We start from the raw sequence: 25057 nt of genomic DNA, 5'->3' as shown, positions 1-25057 counted from the left end.
CATGAAAATCCAAAGTACAGTCTCTAAACATACCTTGTGTAAATCCAGCTGAGACCAGCTCCGCTCAATCCCAAATATTAAAAACCTGCAGTTTGTTAGCCTCATCCCTCCTAACTCCTTTATAGTTTTCTTCCCACCTTGTTTCGACATTTTGTTCTATTGCTGCACTGTGTCTATCCTTTCTGCAGTGAACTTCCACAACTAAAGGCCTCTGTCTTGACAGGTCCTTGGAAGAAAAGCTCTGCCTCCAAAGGACGTCTGCAGGCACTGTGCTCTGAATGGGCTAAAATTGCGCCAGGGGAGGTTTAGGTTGGATATTAGGAAGAACTTTACTGAAAGGGTTGTTAGACATGGGATGGGCTGCCCAGGGAAGTGGTTGAATCACCATCCCTGGAGGTCTTTAAGAGACATTTAGATGTAGAACTCAGTGATATGGTTTAGTGGAGGACTTGTTAGTGTTAGGTCAGAGGTTGGACTCAGTGATCTTGGAGGTCTCTTCCAGCTTAGATGATTCTGTGATTCTGTGATAAAGACCACTTCTGAACCACTACTGGATAAGAAACGTGGATTCTTGAATTCACCATGTGACAAGGAGGCATGGAGAAGTCTGTATTAACAAGAGGAGATACAAGACAACCCAATGGTCTTGGCAGCTTAGTTTTCACACAGGTGAAACAAATAAGTAAAAATCAGTTGGACAAACACCAGTAAAAATACAACCTTGTCTAGCTAAATTTATCTGGGTCATTTCAAGTAATAAATATTCCATTTGCTCAGCTTTGGTCAAATGTTACTCCAAGTTTTCCTAGTGTTTTACGCAGTTTATAAGGATGTTCAGCATTGCCCTAGCCCATGCAGTCAGTACACAAAGTTTCATCCTATTTTAAATCTCAACAGCAGCAGCAGTCTCCCATCATGTGCAAAGCACTCAGTTGCCTTAGGGCACACTCTTTTCCTCTAATTCTCCAGTACAATGGTTCTTTTCTTGTGCCTTTTAGCCCAATCCCTCCAAAAGGGGAGAAATTCTGTAGCAGGATTTGTACAAATCCCCTCATTTTCTGTTCATTAATTAGTTATAAGGAAGCAGCGTTAACGTGAGCTATGAAAAGTTACTGCACTGCCTCTTGAGCCCCTAAATTCCTGAAACGAAGGCTTTCTGCGAACACCTCCTGCTCCCATCAGCGGGCAGAGGGTGCAGGACAGCCGTGTTTCCAACACGCACCGTGATCCATGCTTTCTTCACCGCAATGGCGTTTTTCCCTGGTGGCATTAATTGTGCTTTACTTACTTGTGAGTAGCCCAGAGCAAATGGAGGCCGGGCCAGACAGAGCTTTCTGTTATGCCAGATGTCACCACTGCAGGGCACAATTACGGGAAATAACCTCTGCAAAAGGGAGAGGAGGCAGAGCACTACACCAAGCACACCCAGCAACATGCAGATATTGTGTGTGCATGCCTTTGCATTTGTGTGCAAGCAAATACATTCCTGCCACGGCTGCCAACATTTTAATAGCAATTTTTCATGTAGCTTCCACAAAATTTCATGTTGTCTGTCAGGACAGATGAAGGCTGCTATTGCACAAGATTCTCACTTCTGATACAGAGCATTTTCAGAAGGTGAAAGCACTCAAGGCATAAACAAGCGCCTGGAAGCCCAGAAATGGCTTTTTACATGTACTGAGATGCCTTACTGTACTAAATCAAAGTATCTGCTACTGGTATTTGACTGGTAACTGTATGGTTATTGCACTGGCACCTCTGCCTGCGTGTGCTGTATGGATACTAGGGGTGGCTGATCATCACACAGCCACAAAGGCTCCTTTGGCTCCAGGCATTGAGACCAGCTGCTCTGCTCCTTCCACAGATGATTGTTGGGGCTGAAACACTGTCATTTGAGTACATATGAAGAGAGATGTTGATAAGTTAGTCTAAAACGCCAGATTTGGTTCAAGAGGTTGTTTTTGTGCATGCAGTTTGTGTCTGAGGTAGGATGTTCTTCATCAGTGCTTGCAGCTGCCATTTGCAGTGATGGACATATTATATATATATATATATATATGTATCTGCTAGATTAGAGCACTTTAGATATAGACCAATCCTGTCTTTCACAGACAACCACCAACATTCAGATAAGAACCGAAATTCCCAGAGCTGAGTGTTGCTGTATATGGAGAGACTCTTGCCCTACATTTCACTTTGAAGTATTTTCTAAGGTGCAAGAATAAACAACTGCTACACAGCAAATGCATGAGAGTCAAGGTTCATGCAGCTAACCATTCAGCTAGCAGTAGGCTCTCATTCAAAACCAAACACATGCATTTTTAACTCCAGCAGTTAATACTATAACCGTGAGGCATAGATAAGCATAAGATAAATACAAGATATCTGATCTGGTTTTCAGTTGAAAGGCTAGAAACAAGCAGAAGGTGTATTCACACATTTTTGTCCCTTAATCTTACATGCAGCACCCCAGTTTTGTCAGTACATCACTGGAACCTGTTTCACACATACTCCCATCCTCGTGCAGAGGGAGGGAGCCCTGTGTTCTCCTATTACTGTTGCCATTGGCAAGGCAAGCTAAACACAGTCTTCCTACCTTGTGTAATTTGCCAGCAAAAGCAAAGCACAGGTGAGAGTGAAAGGTGCATGGAGACAGAGGCTGTGCCTAACAGGAGTGCCTTTTGCTGCAAGTAGCCACGGTGCTGGCTGAGAGCAGCAGCCCACTTACTTCTGAGGGAGTCAGAGGCAACGTCTGAAAGGAAGCCCTGACGCCGTTTGATTAGCATTGTTTCAGAGTGCCTGGTTGAGCCAGAAAGGAAGCAGGCATTTGGTTTCTAAGGAGCACCACCAAAAAAATACCATCAAAACAAGATAAATGCAGCAGCCTGAACAAGTTTCTCAGCACGTAACTCCACCTAGGAACTGCTCTTACGACACAGCACTCTCCCGTGCTTCCCGGTCCACCCTCTGGGACCCATGGAGCTTGAGAAGCACTTCCACTGCTGTGATGTTTATTTTAATGAGCTTTTTGACGGCTTGTGTGGCTCGGTATCTATAGCAAAGCTGGCACACAGGGCTCTGACACACACAGCCCTCCCCGGGGCTCACCTGAAGGACCCTCCTCACCCCTTGGTGCTCTGCAAGCGTTGTTTGAGGGTGCTGGGTGGGAAGGCAGCACGGGCAGCCCACTGCTAAGCTCGCACCATCTTACCTCTCTGAGGTGTTTCTCAGTCTTCAGTGTGGTGCTGTGCTCTCTCCCCTAATTTGGCAAAGAAGACTACTCCTGAAAGACTGTCCAGCCCCATCTTATGTAGCCTACCAGCCTCAGGGAGTGATCACACCCAAACCATTTTTGCCTTCTCCATCTGTATTTATTGTTAGAACAGTTGTGGCTTGGTTACAACCATGTTTTGATTCCTGTGGCTTTTATATCAAGTGTGAGGGAGGAAGGTCAAGGTGAGTGCAAGCCTTCTTCATATATGTAACTGTCAGTTAAGCAATAAGGTGTCTACATTCAGATGGTGCTGGTGACCAAGACCAAGAAACTAAGGCACATAAAATGAAGTTGTTGGTTGTACTTCCTTCTCTTGGATCACTTCTCCATGGCTGTCACTGGCTTATCTCCTTATTTCTAGCAGACCGAGCGTGGAAGTCTTCCTGGGAAGGAAGGTTGCAAGAACAGCTCCTTGAAAGCTTCCTATTAGGTTTGCATCTCACTCCATGGGCGAGCAGTTTCAGGCATTTGGGGTGCTGTGGGCATGCTGGTGGCACCTTCCCATGCTTCCCTCTGGAGCTCCCGACTGACTGGTGAAGGCAGGCAGAGGGAGCTGGGAATGAAGTAAGCATCACAGGTGCAGAAGAGCCAGAAGGGATCAGACACAGCAATTTCCCTTCAGAAGTGAAAGCTGATGTTAAGACTACAGAGGTGTACAGGGCAGAGAAAAAGGAAGCAAGGAGACTAATGAACAGGTGACATTCGTAACATTCATGTTTGTCACTGCATGTAGTTTTAACTAAGATATTAAAGAGAATATATGGAGAGAAGCATTTTGCATTGCACAATTCAAGCTAAAACCAAACATAAAGTGGGGAATATAACCTTCTTTATTTTATTTGGCTGAGCCTTACCTATTTGCGGGTTTTATAAATTTTTATGACAGTCCCACTGTGGTTTTGCCTGATAACTCCTGGGCTGGGGAGACAATTGTTTATGGGCAGAAGAAAAAAGAAATGGAGGACAGATCAGCACAAACGCTTACTCTGAAGGAGACTAATAAAGAGTAGCCAATTGTGCCTGGCCTTCGTAGATGTTAGAGGGAAAAACAAACAAACAAACAGAAAATACTTTCTTGCCCATAATAGACTCTTGAATTTCCCCCGAAGAATCAGATTGGATTATTAACATAATTAGATTATATATCATATTGCTGTGCAGTTGGAACTGCTTGGCATCCTTTCTGCTTATTAAGGAGGATTGCTTAGCTCAGCACGGCACCACTTTCAGCAAGGCCACCAGTTTGGGGGCTCTTTGTGGATATCTGACTGCTGTAAAGGGCTCAGGGAAGCCTTTAAGAAAGAGCATGCACATTCATTCTTCTCTCGTGTGCTGGTGTCTTAAGAAGAGTCTGGGTGGGGTGCTGTGGCTCTGTATTTTGCTCTTATCACCTTCATCATGATGGCTAATCAGCTGTACACAAATAATGGCAGTCTTTTTTGCAGTTGCTCCGTGGCTAAAGATGGCCTTGGAGCATCGTGGTAGGAAGAGCAGGAATTCAAGAAATGCTTGACAAGTAGCTCAGCCACCTGTCTAGGAGGGGCAGGAGATGCTTGAAATTGTAACCTACTAGCCACATGTGGTAAGTGCCCTCTGTCCTCGAGTCAGTCCCCAGTTCTTCCTGACACTTCACTTACCGCACCGTGTTACCTCTGCAGAACTGGCTGGTTGGGATGAACGACCTGTATGGCACCTCACCCACTTGATAATGGTCATTATCACTCCATGCTGAGATGGGTCAAAAGGAAAGCCACTCTCTTCTACTTTAAAGGGCAATTCTCAAACAGATGTCCATGCATAGGGAAGGGAGGTTGTTTGCCCTGCATGCAGGCCCCCAGCTGACGGTGCAGAGCTCTATCCCATGCTTACAGGCAGCAGCTGGCGGTGGTGTTATTCCTCTCGGCAGGCAAGCTGAATTGTGAACAGGCACCGGGATTTTCTCCAGCTTGTGGGCTGGACTTCAGCAGGAACGTCTGCGTGTGACAGAAACCCCTCTGAGGGAGAAACTTGAAATGCTGCGCCCCTGTCAGCCAAGCCCAGGAGAACCTGCCAGCCCATCCCCATTTTTCTCATTCCTTGCTGCTCTCCCTACAAGAGCTGTTAATCCCTGTGATTTCTCACTGCTGAGGCGGAGGTCTCCCTGCCAGAGGGAACATAAGCTGTCTGGTATATTTGAGGAGCACGATGGCAGAAGTGCTTCCAAAAAGCACCAACACGGGCCAGTTTTGCCTAATCCTCTAATTGCAGTTTGTCTCCTCAAAACCAGAAGCAGAACTTTGCGGACTTCAATGAGAACAAAGCCGTGGTGCAGCTGAAATGCCAAGCACCTTTGCTAAACCCATACCCCACCTTAGGGAGTAGAAACTGGAAGGCCCAGAATGGCTACAGAAACAGCAGAGCACCCTTGGGGCACATCCACCCCAGTTTTTTTTCCATATGAAAGAAACACCTGAAGCAATGCCAAAAGCTGTGCCCGAAGGGTCTACTAGGAAAAAAGATGAGAGGATCTAAGCAGCAATGCTACCTCCCTTTGCCTGCCTCCCTTCAGAGGTCAAGTCCTGGAAAGCACTGATCTGCCATGTTGCAAAAGCCATCCGTGTTAAATAACAGCATGTGTGGTTCACTGCCTAGGTTTGTCAGTGCCCTCCTCACCACCTCCTGACGCTAAACACAGTTGTGTGTACTGAATTCTCCCCAGAGGGTACAAAGTGAAAAATTGCTGGGCCTCCCCTCAGTTCACAGGCATGTGACTGGCCTGTGTGACTGCCTCCAAGGTCAAAAGGAACTAGGGGAACATTTTTTACACTGTTATTGAGACATTTTAATAGGTTAATTACAAAGTAAGTGCATTTCGACATACAAGGGCCATTCTTAATGACAATTGCTCCAGTGTTCACTGTTCGCATGCTTCACCTTCGGCATCCTCTGACTCCTTCAGCTTCATTCAAAGAGTATAATATGCATATGAAGAGTTGTATTAGTCAAAAAGAACCCATTTCATATGTCCTTAGGAAAAAAAAACCAACGTATTCTGTTTTAAAAACAAGTATGCATCTAAGGGATAATTAGTATGAAAAAAAGAAAGTGATGCTCTTGAAAAGTGATGTGATACTATCTATGAGACAAAGTTCTTAAAACAATGTGCATAAGAGATTGCAAATAGAAGAATGTGCAAAAAAAAAAAAAAAGAATTGTGACTGTATGGATATGAAGTCCATTCACGAACGCTTTGTGCAAAAAATCATCCAAGAAAAGTGTGGGTCTTCTTGACACCATTATTGCTTTGACTAAACAGTAATGACTAACATGAACTGATGCTGCAGAAAAAACATTTATGCATATTTCCAGACATGTTTAGGATCTTGAATCAGTTACCACAGAAATCATAGAATCATTAAGGTTGGAAAAGGCCTCAAAGATCATCTAGGCCAACCATCACCATACCACCAATGTCACCCACTAAACCAAGTCCCTAAGCACCACGTCCAGCCTTTCCTTGAACACCCCCAGGGACGGTGACTCCACCACTTCCCCAGACAACCCGTCCCAATGCCTGACTGCTCTTTCTGAGAAGAAATGTCTCCTCATTTCCAACCTGAACCTCCCCTCGTGCAACTTGAGGCCATTCCCTCTAGTCCTATCACTAGTTATCTGCGAGAAGAGGCCGACCCCCAGCTCCCCACAGCTTCCTTTCAGGTACCTGCAGAGAGCAATGAGGTCTCCCCTGAACCTCCTCTTCTCCAGACTAAACAACCCCAGTTCCCTCAGCCGCTCCTCACAGGACTTGTGCTCCAGGCCCTTCACCAGCTTCGTAGCCCTCCTCTGGTCATGCTCCAGGACCTCGATGTCCTTCTTGTAGTGAGGGGCCAAAAACCGAACACAGTACTCAGTTAAATAAAAAGGCCTACAAGCCTAAAAACTACAAGCTTCACTGTTTCTCACAGACTCACCAGTTGTGCTAGGAAAAATGTTTTCTTAGTTATTTTTTTTCTCTCTTCTCATGGGTCCTATCAGTATAATGTTTAGATCTAAGAAAACTTCATCTCATATTTTTCTGTCCTTCTTCAAATCCCTATCGTAGCAACATTGCCTTAAGAGAAGAAAGTAAACTTAAGTCCAAGAAAGATAAGAGAAAATTTCTGCCTGTCTTTAAAGTGTACTGCTGATCCTTGGTGCCTGCCCATGTATTCTCATCCACTCTTTCTGAAGCTTGCTGACAATGGTATGAAACAATTGACTTTCTTCTATTTCCTTAACTTCCTCCCTGCTCATTTGGTAATTTCTGTCTCCCTTAAGACCATAAACTTTGATAACTGAGGTGTCTGCTTCAAAGCAAACACCACTTGGAACTGCAAGGGAAGCAAAGCAAGTGATTTAAGCACAGCATCACTTCTGAGTGAATGGGGTGGGAAACACCAATTACCTAAATCTTTGTGTCTCAGAAAATCCAGAACGACAGACTCTGATCTGTATTCCTAAAACATTTCTCTTGCTTTGCAGGTCCTTTTAGCAAGGCATTGATACTCAGGGAGCCTCTGAAACTTCCATGCTTCAGTAAGCAGATCTGGTAAACAATTTCATTGTTTCCTCTGGCACACTTATATTCAAATCCTTTACGTGCAAGGGGATGAGCTACCTTTTAATACACTTCTGTGTCTTGCAGAATGAGGAGCACATCCACCCCTCCTGGCCAGGGGGATGCCCAAAGCTCAGCTCCAACTTGTGCTAGCTGATATGCAGATGCTGGTGAGAATCACCTTCCTCCAGAATAAAGGGATAATGGAAGCGTTTGCCTTCTGATTTTCTTTCCAGTGATTTTCAGTGCTTTTGTAAATCCATAAATGAACCACAATCTTGAGATGCAAAAAGTGTGCTCTGTGCTGAGAGCAATCAAAGGCTGAAAAGAAAGGCTGGCTGTGATCCGGCTGCCTTGCCTGATAGTCCCCTGGAGAGGACCATCCTGTATGAATTAAAAGCCTGATAATTTGCTTTGGTAGCTCAACAGTTTTTCTGGGGGGGCTCTCACTTGGCTCCTTGAAGGGTCACACTATATGAAACAAAAAAATGATATGGACAGTAACAAGAAAGCTAAAGTGCTCATGGAAGAGATTCTAAAGGACTAAAAGGTTGCACTAAGGCACCTGGACAACCTCCCCTCTCCTTTGCTTCAGCCCTTTGCTCCAGCAACACAACACATTTTTAATTTTCCACATAATGGCAGTATCCATCTTGCCTGTTTAATCTTCACAGAACAGGGGAAGACAAGCTTCACCTAAAAGTGATACTCTAAATAAGGCAAAACAATGTTTAAGACCAGAATCACCCAAGTTCAGCAAACCTCTCCTTGTTGTCTGAAGCACTGCTAGCAAGTTGGCTTCCTCCCAGAGCTCTTCAACACAACACCATTCCCCACGTCCTTCCAGAAAGGAAGGCAGCCAAAAACAGAGCCAATGTACCATATCCAATCTGCAAAAAGCATTGTTCCCACCAGCCCATTGTGTCTCATCTAGCTGACCAATTTTTTGCTTGACAGGGGTCTCTAAGTGTATACACCTTGACTTCCCTTACATTGGTTAAGCTATTATCTTGTTATGAACCTTACTATTAGCAACCCCTTTTGTCTTCTCTAGACTCTAGTATCTATCCCTGTGATTTATTTTATGCTGCCTTTCACACATTGAACAACCCTCCAACAAAGTAGCCAAAACACTCTTGACTTCCAAAGCTCCTGGAAATTTCCAGTGATTCCTGCCACAATGACTCCCTCATTCCACCAAAGCAACATGCAATGAAAAATCACTTCTGGAATGACCATATAAAATAGAGATATTTCACTGTACTGTGTGAACCTTTAGTGCTGGTAAGCACCATGACATCATGGTATCAGGTATTTTCTGATATTCTTTCTGGAAAGCAGCTAGAGTGCAACCGTGTGTGACATAAACATGCAAAATATAACCTTTAGCCTCACTTGGCCCCGTTAGTCCTGAACCCTCCTCGCTTATGATCCCAGAACAGCGTGCATCGTATAACCAGTGTGCACTCTGCCATGCAAAGGGGATGCACATTTGTTCACATGACAAAGGACGCCTACATTGTGGTGATGCAAAGGACAGACTTCCAGTTATGTGGCAGGATATGAACCTCCCATGATCAATACTAAACCGTTCATCTTGATTAACTTGTATCACCTCTTCCCATTGTATTCCTGCCCTGTCACAGCTTGGATGCACATCGTGGCACGCAGAAGACCACGTAGGGGTTGGTCTATTCTCCCATGTGCCTGGTGACAGGACGAGGGGGAATGGGCTAAAGCTGTGCCAGGGGAGGTTTAGGTTGGATGTTAGGAAGAACTTCTTTACTGAAAGGGTTGTTAGGCATTGGAATAGGCTGCCCAGGGAAGTGGTTGAGTCACCATTCCTGGATGTCTTTAAAAGACGTTTAGATGTAGAACTCAGTGATATGGTTTAGTGGAGGACTTGTTAGTGTTAGATCAGAGGTTGGACTAGGTGATCTTGTAGGTCTCTTCCAACCTAGATGGTTCTGTGATTCTGTGATAACATAAGCATCTCCTGTCACCTAACTCAGTTGATCGAAGGGATGGGATCCCTGCATTCTCTCATATGACTGGTGTGCCTTCATGTGTGTGACAGGGAAAGGGTCTGTAGTCCCTGTGGTTGGCAGGGTGCAAGTTGCCAGAGCAATTCAGCTATCATGGGAGATGCTGGGCTGTACAGCACCATGAGTGGCTTCAAGGCAGGCATCGCAGCCCACTCTTGCCTGAAGCAGCTTTGTATGGGGGACAATCCCACTCCCCCACCCCTGGGAAATCAGAAATGCTCAAGCTCTCCCTGTTCAGCATGCTTGACCTACTGTGAACCCCCTCTTTTGCAGAAAGGGTCAGCTGTAGGTTAAGTAGACCATACTAGCAACTGCTCTAACAGTTGATATTATTCAGTCAACCCTGAATTTGTAAGAGATTTAAGGGCCCTTTCAGAACTGATCTGCTCCCCTGGAAGCAGGCAGTGGGAGCACTGCTCTTGGTCTGCCAAGAACAGGTGTCGTATTTGTTGAAAACAACTCAAAGGCAAAAGATCCATTAACATTCTCGAACAAATCCAACAGTTTGCTCTGACAGACTTACAAAATCTTTCTTAAAAAAAAAAAAAAAAAAAGGGATAAATAACACAACCCAACCCTACAGGCAATTAAGTCCTGCCTTAGGAGACATTTCCATTGCTGCATTTTTTGAGTGATGTAAGAATAACAGAACATTGAACAATTTAATGGACTTTATAATTCGTAGGTGTAAACCTAGTGTAATAATCAGGTCATAAATCCTAGGGGCACATGGAGAACAACTAAGGAAACATGTTCCACATGAAGAGTCTCAACTTACCTGCTACAACAATGCAGGCAGTTTTATCTTTAAGGTCACCTCAATAATAAATTATTATGTTCAATTTAAAAACATCCTGTCTGTTCCTAACTAAATAAAATCTACAAGGCATGTGCTTTTAATATGACTCAACTTAGACAAAAATCTTCATGTGCATTAGGGCTACTTCACAAACACTCAGAAATCAACAGTGTGTAGACATCAGGTCTCCGCATGACCAAGCTTAGCCTTCCAAAACCACAGTATGCAGGTCTCAAGGATGCTGTGCATGCTGAATGCAAGAGCAGAACATAACCCAGACGCTGTAAAGGCAATGCTATAGAAAAAAATCAGCTTAATAATGTTAAACATATGCAACCAAATGATTAGTGGAAAACCCAAAGGCAAAAACATTTTGTCGTGACCTATTTTTGTTCTCAAATGTATTTCAAGAACTCCTCCTGGCTGTGTCTTTAAGTAAATTCAGAGATCTCAGCCATGTGCCATAGCCCTGGGTCTCTTATTTCAAAGAACAGCACAAAATGTGCATGACAAAACTTGCTCTGAAAGCACTTCAACAGCAATTCCCACTTCTAAATGGTGCGTAATGCTGTATTTTAACAATGCTTTCCTCCTGTATTGAACAAAACAGAGGTAATGAGCAGGAATTATCTGGGAGGTCTGTCTCATTGCCTGACACAACGATAATCTTTTGCTGCTAAATTCTGGTTCATAAACACACTGACAATCTCCAGTGTGTGTTCACACTTGTCCTGTGGTCAAGTCGCCCTTAGTTCATGTATCCTTGTATCAGGAACAGCACGATTTGATCTGTTTGAGGGACACGTGCAACCACTAGGCAAACCACTACTTCACTAAAAGAGACACTTGAAAATACTTTATGCACACTGTGGTCATTTTGAATTCTTCACAAAAATTTCTAGGTTTGCTGTCATTTCAGACTGGCTTTGCGGCATTTTTCACTGTTCTACGTTTATGGTCATGATGCCCTCAAGAGGCTTTCCACGTTGTGTTGAAGATGCCAGGGATGCTGAAGGACATATTTAGCTTAGTTTTTGGAGATACCTCAGGTACATTAGATGCCAAACTCTGCTCTTCTAAACCTGCCGTTAGGACCCTGTGTGTCACTTTTCTTGGGGTCTCCCAGGGGCTGTGGGTGGTAGGCTGTGAATGACCATGGTGTGTCCCACTCTCTGCAAGCACTGCAGAACATCAGCAAGCTTGTATATAGTCTACTTGTAATTAAAAGATCTGCCATCACGGTCAGTGACTTTTCTTGCTCAGGTCAGACTCTTCAGTAGATGTTGTTGGATTAATTATAGCAATGCATAATTACAGCAGCAATCCAAATTGGCCAAATGAAAACCCTGTTTGCTGCAGCTTCTCTCCTGCATCTGTCTATTTCTATGAACTCCAACCAAGCCATTAACCACAGAAGAGACAAGCTGATAACAAACAGTAACTCATGAGGGATTTCCACCACAAAATATACAGTGCTGTACGAATATATAAATGCTCTGAGATGAGAGCCACTCTCTCTTGATTGGTAAAACATGTCAGCAGCTGGTGCTGCAGGAAAATGAGACGTGACTCAGCAATTAATGATGGCTTTTCCCCTTCAAGTCTGTGTTCATTTAAATTTTTTTTAGGACTTCCTAGCAGTTTGGTGAAGAAAGAGTTATTCGTAATTTAGATTACTAAGGCCACCTGCAGTATATAGAATAGTTACAGCAGTGACACACAGTAAAAAGAAAACACAATCTAACTATTCTCCAAGCTACGAACAGCACCTGGTTAACACAGCTTTTCATTTAGTTGTTGCTATTGAGTTAAAAGTGGAAAATACAAAACCAGATTTGTTTTTGCTTTTGCAGAACCTCACGGATCAGATTTTAGCTTCTAAAAATCAATACTGAAGTACCTCTAATCTTGCTTCCTTCTTATCAAAACTTCTGACGTTTATGAGGTTCAGGCAGATGTCACTTATTTTCACCTATTTCACTATGAAATACAAAGTAATTTAGAAATGATTTGTGACTTTTGAAGACTAAGTAAGGGGGGTGCTACTATGCAAGAGACAGATTGCAATCACTGCATTTCTTACTTTTGCTTGACTCCCTAAGAGAAAGGGCCTCTTAGATAAGCATTCTAAATTTATTTAATCTGTAACAAGTAACATCAAAATATTTGAGAAAATACACATTTTCTAAGTCCCAACTTTTATTTATCAAAAAAAAGAAAAGAAAGGAAAAGTTAGCAAGCTGTGCAGGAAGAGAGCAAGCTGTTTTGTTTTTGGACAATACAAAACATATTTCTTTGAGACTAACAAAAACATAATATAATTTCCTCTGTCAGGTTTTATCTTGCATTTTCCCATATATGAGAACTGACTTCTTCCCTTTTATGTAATCAAACAAAATTATTATTTTTTTTGAGCTTAGAATAGGCCTTCTTCTGGGAATTATAGCCAAACAATATAAGTGGTACACAGAACCATAAAGACACACAACAACAATAATATTACAGCCAGAGAAATGCAGCAGGTGATATTCTGGTCACGCTGGAGTCAACAAGGTGTTTGCAATTAATTTAATTAGGAAGAGGACTTCATCAGGTGTTTCTGCTGGTCTTAGGGGTGGCTGAGCAGGTCACGGGCATAAGAATTCATATGCAGGGAAGCTGGGCCCTGGTTCCTCAGGCCTGTTCTGTAATTATGTTTCTCTTCAAAAATAAGCGATGTTATCTTCATGGGGAGAAAAAAAAAAAAAAAAAAAACAACCAACTTTGGGCCTGATTTTGTAGTTCCATGGCACGGCATGGGATCTCACAGAAGCAAATGCAGGGGAGCTGGCATCCTGTTTTTCCAAGGCACTATTCTGAGCAATTACAGTGGATACAGCATTTTGCTTTTAAAACCTGCTTTCTAAGCATGTGATCCTGAAGTTCCCACTCTCTCACTCATGCAAGCATACATGTAAAACCAGGGAATGAGAAACAGAAGCTCAGGTTTAGCACAGATTTGCATTTAGTTTAGGACTTAAAAGATCTCCTAGCACTTACGTTCTCCCAAATACCAAAGATCATTAGCATTAATTTTATTTTCTTCCCTCATCAACCACTACATCTACTGTCCTTGCCATATATAGCTGCCTTTATCTGCTTGCATAAAAGGCACATCAAGATGGAGAAGTGCCTCTGTCAGTCTCAGACGTTTTTAGAGCAGGACTGTGCTACCATCGTGCCTTGATGATAATCCTCAAATCTTTTTCTTGCAGCTCTGTTAATGGAATAACATCCCATTTGTATGAGGGCAGTTTTCAACAAAAGCAGGATCTACCCTCTGGGATTCATATGCTCTCGCTTTAATTAAAAAGAAATCCCATTAAAACCTGCCAGTACCACAAGTGAATCAAATTAATTAAAAAAAGAAAAACAAACAACAACATGGGGAAAAAGACCGTTTTCAAGAGAAAACAATTACAGCTTAAATCTGTACACTTTTAATAGTATGAATTAAAACGTATGGCTTGGAAGTATTTTCCTCAGGTCTGAGGAAATCTATTGAAGTGGTGGTGCAGCAGTGAGCAACACTGGGACCACTTAATCCACCCCAGGGAAAGAAATATTGCTTATTCTTAAATCCAATCTACTCCAAACTGCACACATGCTAATGATGGTCATAAAAATTTTACTTCTCATGCAGAAAATGGTTAAATATTTACTTCCTAAAAACAAACAAACAAACAAACAAAAAAAACCCACCAACAACAAAAACAAAACAAGAACAAACCCAGAAGCAGAACAGAATAGAATTGCTCCACTTACAAACAGAATCACATATGGGATATCTTTGTTTCAAAGCTTTCAATAACCGAGGCAGGATGTGTTTGCTCTCCACTTCCTACTGTTAAGGAGTATGGGTTTGACCCTACTCTTCCAGCTGAACTTTGCAAGGGTGTGCAATTGAACGAGGTGAATGGTGACAGAAGATCGGACACCAATTAAGCTCCCACTGGCTCCGATTGTGGGGCCCTTCACCTGCAGCTGAAGAGCCAAGGAGGTTGCAGAGAGTAAAAAAGCTGTACGGCCTGGGTCTGCTGGCCAGGCTACACGACTGGAGTCAGGAACTGGAAGTAGCAAGAGACTGCAGAATACCAGCACAGCACTGGCAATACATCGCCAGTTTTGAAAGCACAACCCGTGGTTGTTTCAGGGAGCAAACCTGTGTGCTTGCAGGGGCAGGCGTGGGAGCCACTCAGGCCAGCGAGAGCAACGATTCCTCACGTGGCCAAGGAGAAATGGAGAGCCCAGACCGTCCCTGGGGAGGATGCTGGCTTCCTGCTCAGGCCACCCCACCCCTGTCCCGGTGGCAGCCAGGGATGTGGGAGAAGGTTCGCAGGGCCCCCCAGCACCACGTCACGGGGCGGGAAGAGGCTTTCTCTCGGGTCCCAGGGAATACTCGGACGGACGTGGGCACACCTACACAGGGCTTCAGTCCCCCGGCCACCGCTGCCCTGCTCGTTCCTCCAGCTGAGATGCTGGCTGTGCCATGACGGCCACAGCCGTGGTGCAGAACAAGATATTAATTTAATTAAGCAATGCCTTGACAGCCATATCTTCAGTGCAGAACGTGATATTAACTTAATTAAGCAATAAATTACTAAAGCAGATGAAAGCTCTGACAGCTGTCCAAGCTTGGCTGCGTTACCATGAAGCTGAGCTCGCTTCCCCGTAACTTCTGACATGGAGGATAGAGAACATAGCAGGGGCGGGGGCTGCGGGAGTAACCTCTTCCTTTGCCTTACTGGAAATGGGTGTTTGCAGCGGAAAGATGCTGTCTGCACCATGGGAGAGATGAGACCATTGGCTGTGGTCTCTGAGCTTGGTCCAGATATTGCCAACTCAATCAACTCTCATTTACATTTCCATGTCCCACTTAAAAATATTGTACGCCATGTCCACAGCTTCATCCCTCCCTGCTCTGCTCTGGTAGCCCAACTACTGGCAACCAGCCCCACTTCCAAATGTCAGTGACCTCTTCCAGTGAGGAAAAAGCCACCGTAGGTGCAGCCACACTGCCACAATCCAACCATCCCTTCTCCATCTGTCATTTCCATGCTCAGATATTGTTCCCATGAATACTCTTTGTGCTAGACTTCCCTGCAAGCAGAGCAGGTGACTGCCAGGGTGTATCTGGGAATCACAGACATCATCCTCAGAAAGCTGAGTACACACAGGGGGATGAAAACAAACAAACAAACAAACCACTATATGCGTGGGTTTGCTATCACAGTGGGAAGGAAAAGCCAAGTAGGAAAGGGTGCTGCCTTGGCTAGATATAAAACACTTTTCAGATGAGGCCAGAGATCTTAAGAACTCCAGGCTATGACAGTCTCCTTTGCAAATTTGTCCAGCCATCCTTATTTTCTGATGGGAATCTTCTTTCCACTTCTCTTCCAAAACCTACGCAAACTACTATTCCTTAACATACCACTGAAAATAAGTAAATGCTCACAGAAAGCATAGGTATCAACTCACCGTGGAGAGCAGCATGTTGCAGATCTCTCACTCTGCCTCTCCCGCTCTTGTCCCTTCACTCAGAAACCCCCAACATTTTGGGAAAACTCCCACCGACTTGGAAAAATCATAAAATATGGACTGCCCACTCTCACCTTCCATGGCATGTCTGGTCTCTCATCCCGATTCTCTGTGTAAACCTAAACACTAGCATGTAGACCATAAACCTAAATGTGGCACTAGCACGTAGGCCACAGAATCCCTTTTACCTCGTTCTGGTAAGATAGTGTTTTTCCCCATGGACTTACCACTATTGCAGCACCATTCATGACACAACAGGACATGGAGGAGATAACTACTCTTGGCTGTGCCTGCCTCACAGGACTGCTCATCAATCCAGGTGGCAAGGCTGGACACCAGCTGGGGTCATGGCACCAGGATGGATGGCAAAGTTTGGCCTGAAGAATCTTTGTTGTTAACAGCAAAGGACCCTGTCTGCTCTGCAAGACCCAGAGCATGCTTGGAGGGAGAAGAGAAGTGCTTGTAAACTTACATAATTTTACAGAGCAACACAAAGGACTTTTGTCCACTAATTCCTTTCATGACATGTCCGAGTCCTTTCCTTTCAAACCTTTCCATAAGGCCAGCACTAGAGAGGTGGAGAGGAAAGGAGATGGGGTCTGTTCACGCTTACCAGAAGGCACAATCAGAGTCCTATCAACAGCAAAAGAAATGTTATCATCACTCATTAACAGATTAGAAGACATGTATGATAGTTTTGTAGAGCGTGCGGATTATGGACCATCTGTCGGTTTGTTTCACCCCGGATAGCACATGTGAGCATTTCTGATACATGTTCGGCTCAGAGAAGCATGCTCAGACTGCATTCCCCAACTGCCTTCCTTTCCATGGACGTGGGTGAGTGACCTTCCCTCCCATGGTCATTTTTCACTGCTATCAGCAATCCCTCCACTTTCTGAGATGGCAAAGTGCACTTTGGGGAGAATGTGTGAGCTTCAGTCCTACGGATTAAAATTTGGCCAGTGCTGGACCTGAGGGATAAGTTTTAAAAGTACACAGAAGCACAAGGAAGCAAATCCTCAGTCAAAATTTTATTTTCTGCCTTCTTCAGATGCAGACCCAACAACTGCAAAAAATGTTCGGAGAACAGCTAGCTGACAACAACTCACTGCTCTCTTTCAAAATGCTGACTTGAACAAGAAAGTATTTCTATTTTGGTAAGACTTTTCTCTTAGACATTCTGCTTTGTTCATGTTTACCACTACCGTAATATTTCGGTGATGATCCAGTTTTAAGCAGCATGCAACAGGTAAGTTAATTCAGACCTAAAGACCTCAGGCAGCTTGCCATGGTCAGGCTAATTAGTTGGCTGAGCAAGGGGTATGTTAGCTTTATAAAAAACACTTACAGACTTCAGTTGTACCAACACCAAAAATGCTACCATGAAAAAGCTGAAGCATGGACACCATAAAAAATCAGTGTATAAAAATGAGCAACAGAAGACAATACACTGATCAGAAAGACTCCAACTGTATGGCGACTAGACAAAATCAAGGTTTTATTACAAATGGCTTCTGACCAAGATACTCCTCACCAGCTGTACTAGGGAAAATAATTTGAAATTCAAGTGAACACAAACTCAGATCTGATTTCAAGGAAAATTTCCATATGGAAAAAATATGAAGAACTGGTAAGTAATGGATATATCGAGGACTTGTAAGGTTCCAAGCTGGAAAATGTATGCATGACAATGGTGAAAATTCCAAACTGCAGAGGATTAAATGTAACTGGGTTTGAAATTGCTGATAAGAAACCTTAAGTTCCAAGGCAAATGAAACCATATTTGAGTAGAAACTTCTCCATCATAGCACTATTTCCCTAACTGCTGAAGCTACAACATGTCTGTGAGACTTTACTGATTCAAACTTGTGTCATTCACTGCCTGTACTCTGGGATTTGCAATCATTTTTGTGCAATGCTGTCCCACATATTTTCCATTTAGCTTCTGTTGACAGATGTCAACCTTCAAGATTTTTTTCTCTGCACATTCAATACTGTCCCAGTTATGCCTCTCTAGGGAAATTTCAAAAATTTTCCAGTGTGTTGTTTTAATTGACTAAATAATAGTAAGAGTCATATGACACAACATTTTCTCCTAGCTTTCGATGATCCTTATAAACTTGATCAATTTTATTTTCTCATCTAGAGCACTGACAGATTGTTCGAAAACAGCAGTAGTGGCCTTAATCAGATTTTAGACCAAGCTGCTTCTGTCTCTCTCTCTTTCTCTTTCTCCCTCTGCCTCTAATTTCAGCTTCTTATCTTAAATCATTCATGCCATCTGTAGGGGAATGCCAATTAAATCCAAATCTACCTGACATCAGCAGAAAACTTTCTGCTAGCTTCAGTGTTCCTGCACAGCTTCTGCTTCCTGGCAAGACTGCTGGAAACTCTTCTTGAACAGGACATAGTATAGGCACAATTTGATAGGCATCTCTTTCTTTAGGATGAAATAGGCTTTAAAGAATACATCAAAATGGGTGGTTAATCAAGGAAGCTATAAATGCTGCGAATGAAATGTTCAGCATGCACACACCTTTCCAATTACATCAGTGTTCTCAAGACCAAGAGAAGTGGTGGTGCACCATACATACACACACATACTTTTCAATCACATACTCATCTGCACCTCTCTAATTAAAAAAAGTCCATATGCAACAGCAGATGCATAAGTGAAAACAGTTGTGTGAAAAAGAGACACATCAATGTGAAACCCCCTTTACAGATCTGCTTGATGTGGTTGGCACTGGAGACAAGAAGTTAATGCAGAAGTCAAACATTTGAGAAGGAGCTGAAGCTGCTCACATTTTGGGAGCGTTAGATTCTAACTAGGAAATTAAGGGGAAACTTAGTTTGAAATTAAGTACACTGTACCCTCTTCCTGCAGAATCCCTTGAAAATTGCTCTGGCTAAATCCCTGATTCAGCCTTAAAATCCTCATACTTCTGTACTTAGCTTGTTATAGTCTCTGTATCAGATCATGTGAATAAGAGGTAACTAAAATACACCAATTCTGAGAATATAACATATTTAAAAAGTTAACTTTTGTTTGTTCTTACCTGTGTACATTCATTTTTACAGGATGTAGGCAATGTTTTACAATGTCTATACTAAAAGCAGTGCCTTTAACTTAATGTGCCATATTCCTTTAATCTCGTCTTCAAGAGATCAAAGCATCTGGTAGACACAGGAACGCTCTGGGAGAGCTGTAAGAACTAACTATGAGGTCTCGTTAAGTCATTATAAACCTATGTGCCTCCAGAGAGGCTACTGCAGATTCAAAAACCTGCCCTACCACAATGGGAACAGGATAAAGCCATGAACTCCCATTCTGCTTTGATTACTGTGGCATATGGCAACTGAGCCACGGTCCAAACTAACAAATTGCTGGGCTTTGGATCAGCCCACACTGTCATCTTGCACCTTTCATGGTAAGCCAAAAATTGGTGAGCACGCAGGTAACTATTCCCTTACCGCTCAGCACAGCTGCTGCACAGCGCATTCTCACTGCTTCCCCACCCATGTCAACTGGGGTTGCATGATTCAAGCTGGTAATTAAGAGTACAAAACAATTATTCTTCCTGACATCATCCCAGCCTCAGACCATGAGAGCTTCCTCTCGCCCTGCCTCTGCCTCACTGTTTCCTCCAACCACTTCCCAAGCTTAATCTTATGACAATGTCAGGGTGGAGTAGCTCAAGCCCAGAACCACCACTAAATGCTACACATGTGAAACTATTAATACAGTTCCACCTGCAGCTGAGGAATACCCATTTTTAGGAATGCGGAAGGCTGGGTGTGTGACCGTTACGAGCAATGAGCTCTGGTGCAAAGGAAGAAGGCTGGTAGCCTTTGAAGGCTCCTTTTAACTACTCCGACTGGCTGGTCCTTCAGGCAGGTACAGTTGTGACTCCATACTTTACATTTACAAGTATGTCAACAGGGACAGGTAACCTAGGAAGACGAAATTAAGAACCTGCCCCGCATCTTGACTCCTTTTCCTCTGCACTCACGGCAGAGGAGCTGACTTATCTATTGTCAAATCAAGACCTGTAGAAACCTCAGCTTGTCACTCACAACCATTAAAGAAGTTTTCAGTTTGAATTATACTAGAGCTAGTATGCATGAAGACAAAATGATGGAGTACTTTGCTGGGACTTGTCAGCCCTGTAGAGTCTGTGGGTAGACACATTTACTGAGCAACAAGACCTATACACTTTCTTTATTCTCTCTTTTGTCTACTTAGGATTTTGGGACAGAAGCTGTCAATTATAACCAGTTTATAAAGCTACTAAAATCCAACTTCCAATCTTAATTACGGATGCTGCAATGAACTACTCAGAACAGCATTGATGTATTGGTGATATTTCACACGAGTGGTAACAGAAAACTAGACCATCAGTGAAATGAATTAAAGAAAATTTCAGATTTGAGTGAAATACCAGAGAAAGAGCTTGGAATCTGCATTTCTGCAGTAGCTTGTGTCTGTGGGAAATCACGTAGGGACCAAGGAAAACATGAAAAGCTGAGATGTTGGGCCTACTCACAGTCTGAAAATATAAAATAAAATAAAATAAAATAAAATAAAATAAAATAAATGCACAGGGCACCGCAGGATTCAGCCTTTGCTGCCAAGTGTGCACTTCAATAACAAATAACTTCAACACAAGCTAAAAAAAGGTAGCATCAAACCTGAATTTAGGAGTCTTGTCTGATAAATACAGAAATGCAATACCCTTAATGAGAATTTTCCCATTCCCTTAATGTGAGCTAAATAGGACCAGGAATGAACATCTTGTATCGGATGTCAGATGCCAGTGATGCTTTACTTGGTTCAGAAACCTCTAATGAAGAAGCAGAATGCTGTAATTGCTACTGATTGACAGAATCAAATTGTAGTCACGCTCCTGAGAAAAAACACAAGACAGTACGCTGAGTGGCATCAGTATTTTCCCAGAGCAAACTCAGTTATCTGTTGAAACAGACAGTAGCCTTGCTACTTTTTTCCTTCTCAACAATATCAGTTTACAGCTCAACAACACAAGGGTGGAGGAGGAAATTCCTTTATTCTCACCTTCCAAAAAAAAAAAAAAAAGTTCCTTTTCAAAAAGCTTTAGTACAATGAATTTGTCATCAATTGTTTGCAGGAAACATCTCACATTTTTTCCTTCTATGCAATGAGTTTGATCCCAGCAGGTTGACTTAATTTTATAAAGAAAAAAAAAAGCCACATACATATGAAAGGACAGGCAAGAACCATGGTGACGCCCACCAACCTCAATAAAAGTAACTACACAATGCTCATTTAAATGTATAAGCATAGGACCATTTGGCCTTAAAATTGAGAAAAAGCGTATGCAACTTCACCAAACAACATTAACGAAAGCAGTGAGCAGCGAGTGCTTATTCCATTCTGACAGGTGACAAATTTACCACTGCAAGGAGGGAAAAAATAACAGCATACTGGCAGCATTCCCACTACAAGACTGGACTAACAGACATTCCGAAATATCTTTTAAATTGTGGTGTTAAAAGGTGTTGTGAACAAACGCTGAGGTTTACAGCAACAATAATGGAGCATGAAAGAGCAAGAATTTAAGGATAAAAACAAAATCTTTACTAATTTCCTTTAAGAGATTTCCTCCAATATAAGGTTTCCATCTACGGCAGACACTGATGACTTTCTGATGATGTTTGTTTTGGTAACTTCTGATGATGATGAAAAAGCCTACTGTTCCTTGGTCAAGCTATGAGCTTTCTTTGAGATATTTAACAGTAATGCAGTCAGTCCTGTTATTGATATTCAGCTGCAGCTGTCAGCAGAACTTGGTTCAGCTCATAACAAAAAAAAAAACCCTCTACACTAGTAACAAGAGAAAGGCAAATTTCCACACCACTTTTAAACCAGACTGAGCTACTAGGTACACCTCTTGTTTCCAGCGCTTTAAAATCTCTCATATTAATTTCACAGCTTCAGGTTGCTATGGATGGAAGGACAGGATATTCTTCTCATGAGTTCCCCTACTGCTCCTTTCACACACCATATTACTCCTTTTCTACACATCCTTTATGTGAGCTAGGAACCTCTACCATCACATAGATGTTCAGGTCAACTGCTCTCAACTTCGCATAAACCATACGGTGACCAGAGCTGGGAGGGGTTTAGCATACATACACTTTATTCTTGTTTGGGCCCTTGACACGCTTTGAATACTTCTAAGAGAAACTCATTAAACACTTAAAGAAGAGAAATTTTGAGGTTCTGCAAGCCAAGAAATAGTTTAAAGATGGAGGGACGGGACAGGCTGCCCCACAGAACAAGAGATGGGGAGACAGTGTACAGGTGGCTGAGAATGGAAATATGATGGTGCTAGGGCTGCACCTCCAAAGGCATTTTTTTCCTTTTCTGTTCTCTCTCTGGCAGCCAAACCACCCACCCACCACCACCACCAACAAAACCACCAACCAAAAAAATACAATTACCTAACTCTGTATCAGTGTCATGGACTGCGGAAAATACCAAAAGAGAATTATAACATTATTCTGTATATATCTGTATTCTGTATATATCTGTTCATTTGAGTGTGTTATCGGAGAGAAAAATCATAGTGTCTTCTTTTGCCAAGCCACGCCTATTGGCATTACTGAGAGCCTGGGTTCTGGGTTTGAAACATTTGTCTTTTTGGAGGAGGGGTGGCTTTTATCAGAGCCTTTCAGAGAATGATGTAAACCTAATCATTTGAACAACAAAAACAACAAAGGCTCCAGAGAAGTCATTCTTTTGGACTCTTCTGATCTTTACAATACAGTCAAAATCTAAATGTTTTTGTTAGTTTTTAACTCTTCAGCCCAGGAGAAAAGATTCAGAAACAAAGTAACTGCAGATAGCAAGCCAAAACTTGCTGTCAATGAAACTGCTCTTTGGTTAAACAGAGAGTACTTCACTCATTCCTTAGGGCTTCTTTTAAGTTGAAGACAAGAAGAATTTGCTTCTAGTTTCTTCATGAGACATTTACTCTTTTGTTGTGGGAAAATCTGCACCATCTCTAGCAAGCTCCTTACAAAGCCCACAAAATAAAACAGGCTTCTAGTAAATGAAGCGATAGAGGTCATGGACATGAAGTTGCCCTTCTTTATTCCCTGACACGTGTCCATAGTGTTGCTGACACAGGCCAGGAAAGCACCACAGAATACACAGCATCAGAATATTGCAACAGAATATATACATAACACGCTTCATCATCACAAAGCTAACTGTATGGCCCAGAGTCCAGTCCCAAACATGAAGTGCAACAGAGCAGCAGAGGCCTGTTCCCATACTGCCCAGCTACCTAAAATTCTCAAGGTCCAGACGACAAGGAGCCCGAGATGTTTTATCAGCACGACCCTCCACAGCGGGCTTCCTCCCATAGGGTGGCCCACCACCACTTTCCCGAGGAATGGAACTGCCAAGTCACTACAAAATCCTGGCACCATGCCTAGCAAAACAAAGTCCTCTTGCCATGAAAGTGGGTCGCCTTTATTTCTTTAAAAAGTTCATGTATCCTATTTCAAAACTCACATTTGCCACAACACGAACTGCCAGGCCTGCAGTGTCTCCTTTATTTTTCCTCCTGCCTTCCATCTCCCAAGGAAATTAAAGTATTCATTAGATCCACCAGCTAGAAAGAAGATTTAAATGGCATGATGCATTACCCAGCACAGCTGCACACTGACAAGACGGCTGATGTTGATGGGATGGTAGGCAAAGCACACACGTACGTGCAGGCCTGTTAGCTACAAAGTCAGTCCCAAGCTATAAATTACAGCTGTCCCGTTGTGCATTGCTGTCACACTCCCACTAAACTCGCAGATCCACCTAAGAGGGAATGGGCTGAGAAGAGCTGGTGGGGCATCTGCAGAGGTAACAAACGTTTTGTTGTTCAGATGTTCATTTCCCGCCCCCCAGCCTAGACCAACAACTACATCTGTGCCTGGAGGACATGAGCCCTCCACGTGGAGGCTCATGTCAGCGGAGACTTCTGGTTTGATGTTTCAGGCTTTTTCTGCAGAAGTGCCAGCTCCTCCTATGAAACTGAGATGGGGACCCCATCTGTGACCAACCCTACAGCTCTCCAGAGACCAGGTACCTTGCTGCAAGTGCTTTCTTTGTATCACAAAGCTAATGTGAAGGCTAAAGGGGCATGTGTGATGTTGACAGAAGTGCTTTAGCCTTTAATTATCTCAGATTCTCTGCTTCTGCAGATGAACACTCCTGGACGATGCAACCTGACCACAGCTTTAAATGCCATCTGGCGCTTGACTTAATGATCACTGGTGTAAGTAACCTCCTGTCACTCTCCTTCTTCCATGCTCAGCATTGTTTTTCATAGAAATGAACTTGCTTATATATATTTTTCTGTTGTTTTTGTTGTTTTTGTTTGGTTGGTTGCCTCAAGGTTGCTCTTCCAGTACCTAACACAAGTTCAGAGACATGCCCACTGCAGCTTCTGCACCTGTGGGATGTCAGTTTGGCTTTCCAAAGAAACTTTTCTGAAGAAACCTTTCTGAAGAAACATGTCCCATAGGTGCGGAAAGAGGAATGCTTAAAAAAACCACTATGCACATACCCTTCTGCTGCCACAGATCTACACTCCAGGCATCTTGGGATAGAATGGCAATACCCTCTCAGGCAACTCTGGAAAGTCCCCCTTCCGACAGTTCACACTGTTGAGAACAGAGGATGTTGACTTGTTCTGACTTCCCTTCACAAAGCTTCTGATAACCCAGCACCTCGGAGCATGCAC

General features: G+C 43.1%; 1 protein-coding gene and 1 long non-coding RNA gene across 13 annotated transcripts in view; one reads left to right on the top strand and one right to left on the bottom strand.

Moving 5' to 3' along the window:
- PALM2AKAP2 (PALM2 and AKAP2 fusion) overlaps nt 1–25057 on the bottom strand; it is a 258689-nt gene that overhangs the window by 63202 nt on the left and 170430 nt on the right. The gene's annotated exons all lie outside the window — the stretch shown is intronic.
- Nucleotides 13425–20869, top strand: LOC310889884. Its single transcript, XR_014576868.1, has 2 exons — nt 13425–20169; nt 20518–20869. It is a non-coding gene; the product is annotated as an uncharacterized lncRNA (long non-coding RNA).

This window comes from Anser anser (assembly GCF_964211835.1).
Source record: "Anser anser genome assembly, chromosome: Z".
Lineage (NCBI taxonomy): Eukaryota > Metazoa > Chordata > Aves > Anseriformes > Anatidae > Anser > Anser anser.
Note: the sequence above shows the minus strand (reverse complement) of the source record. Positions and strands in the feature narration are given on the sequence as shown.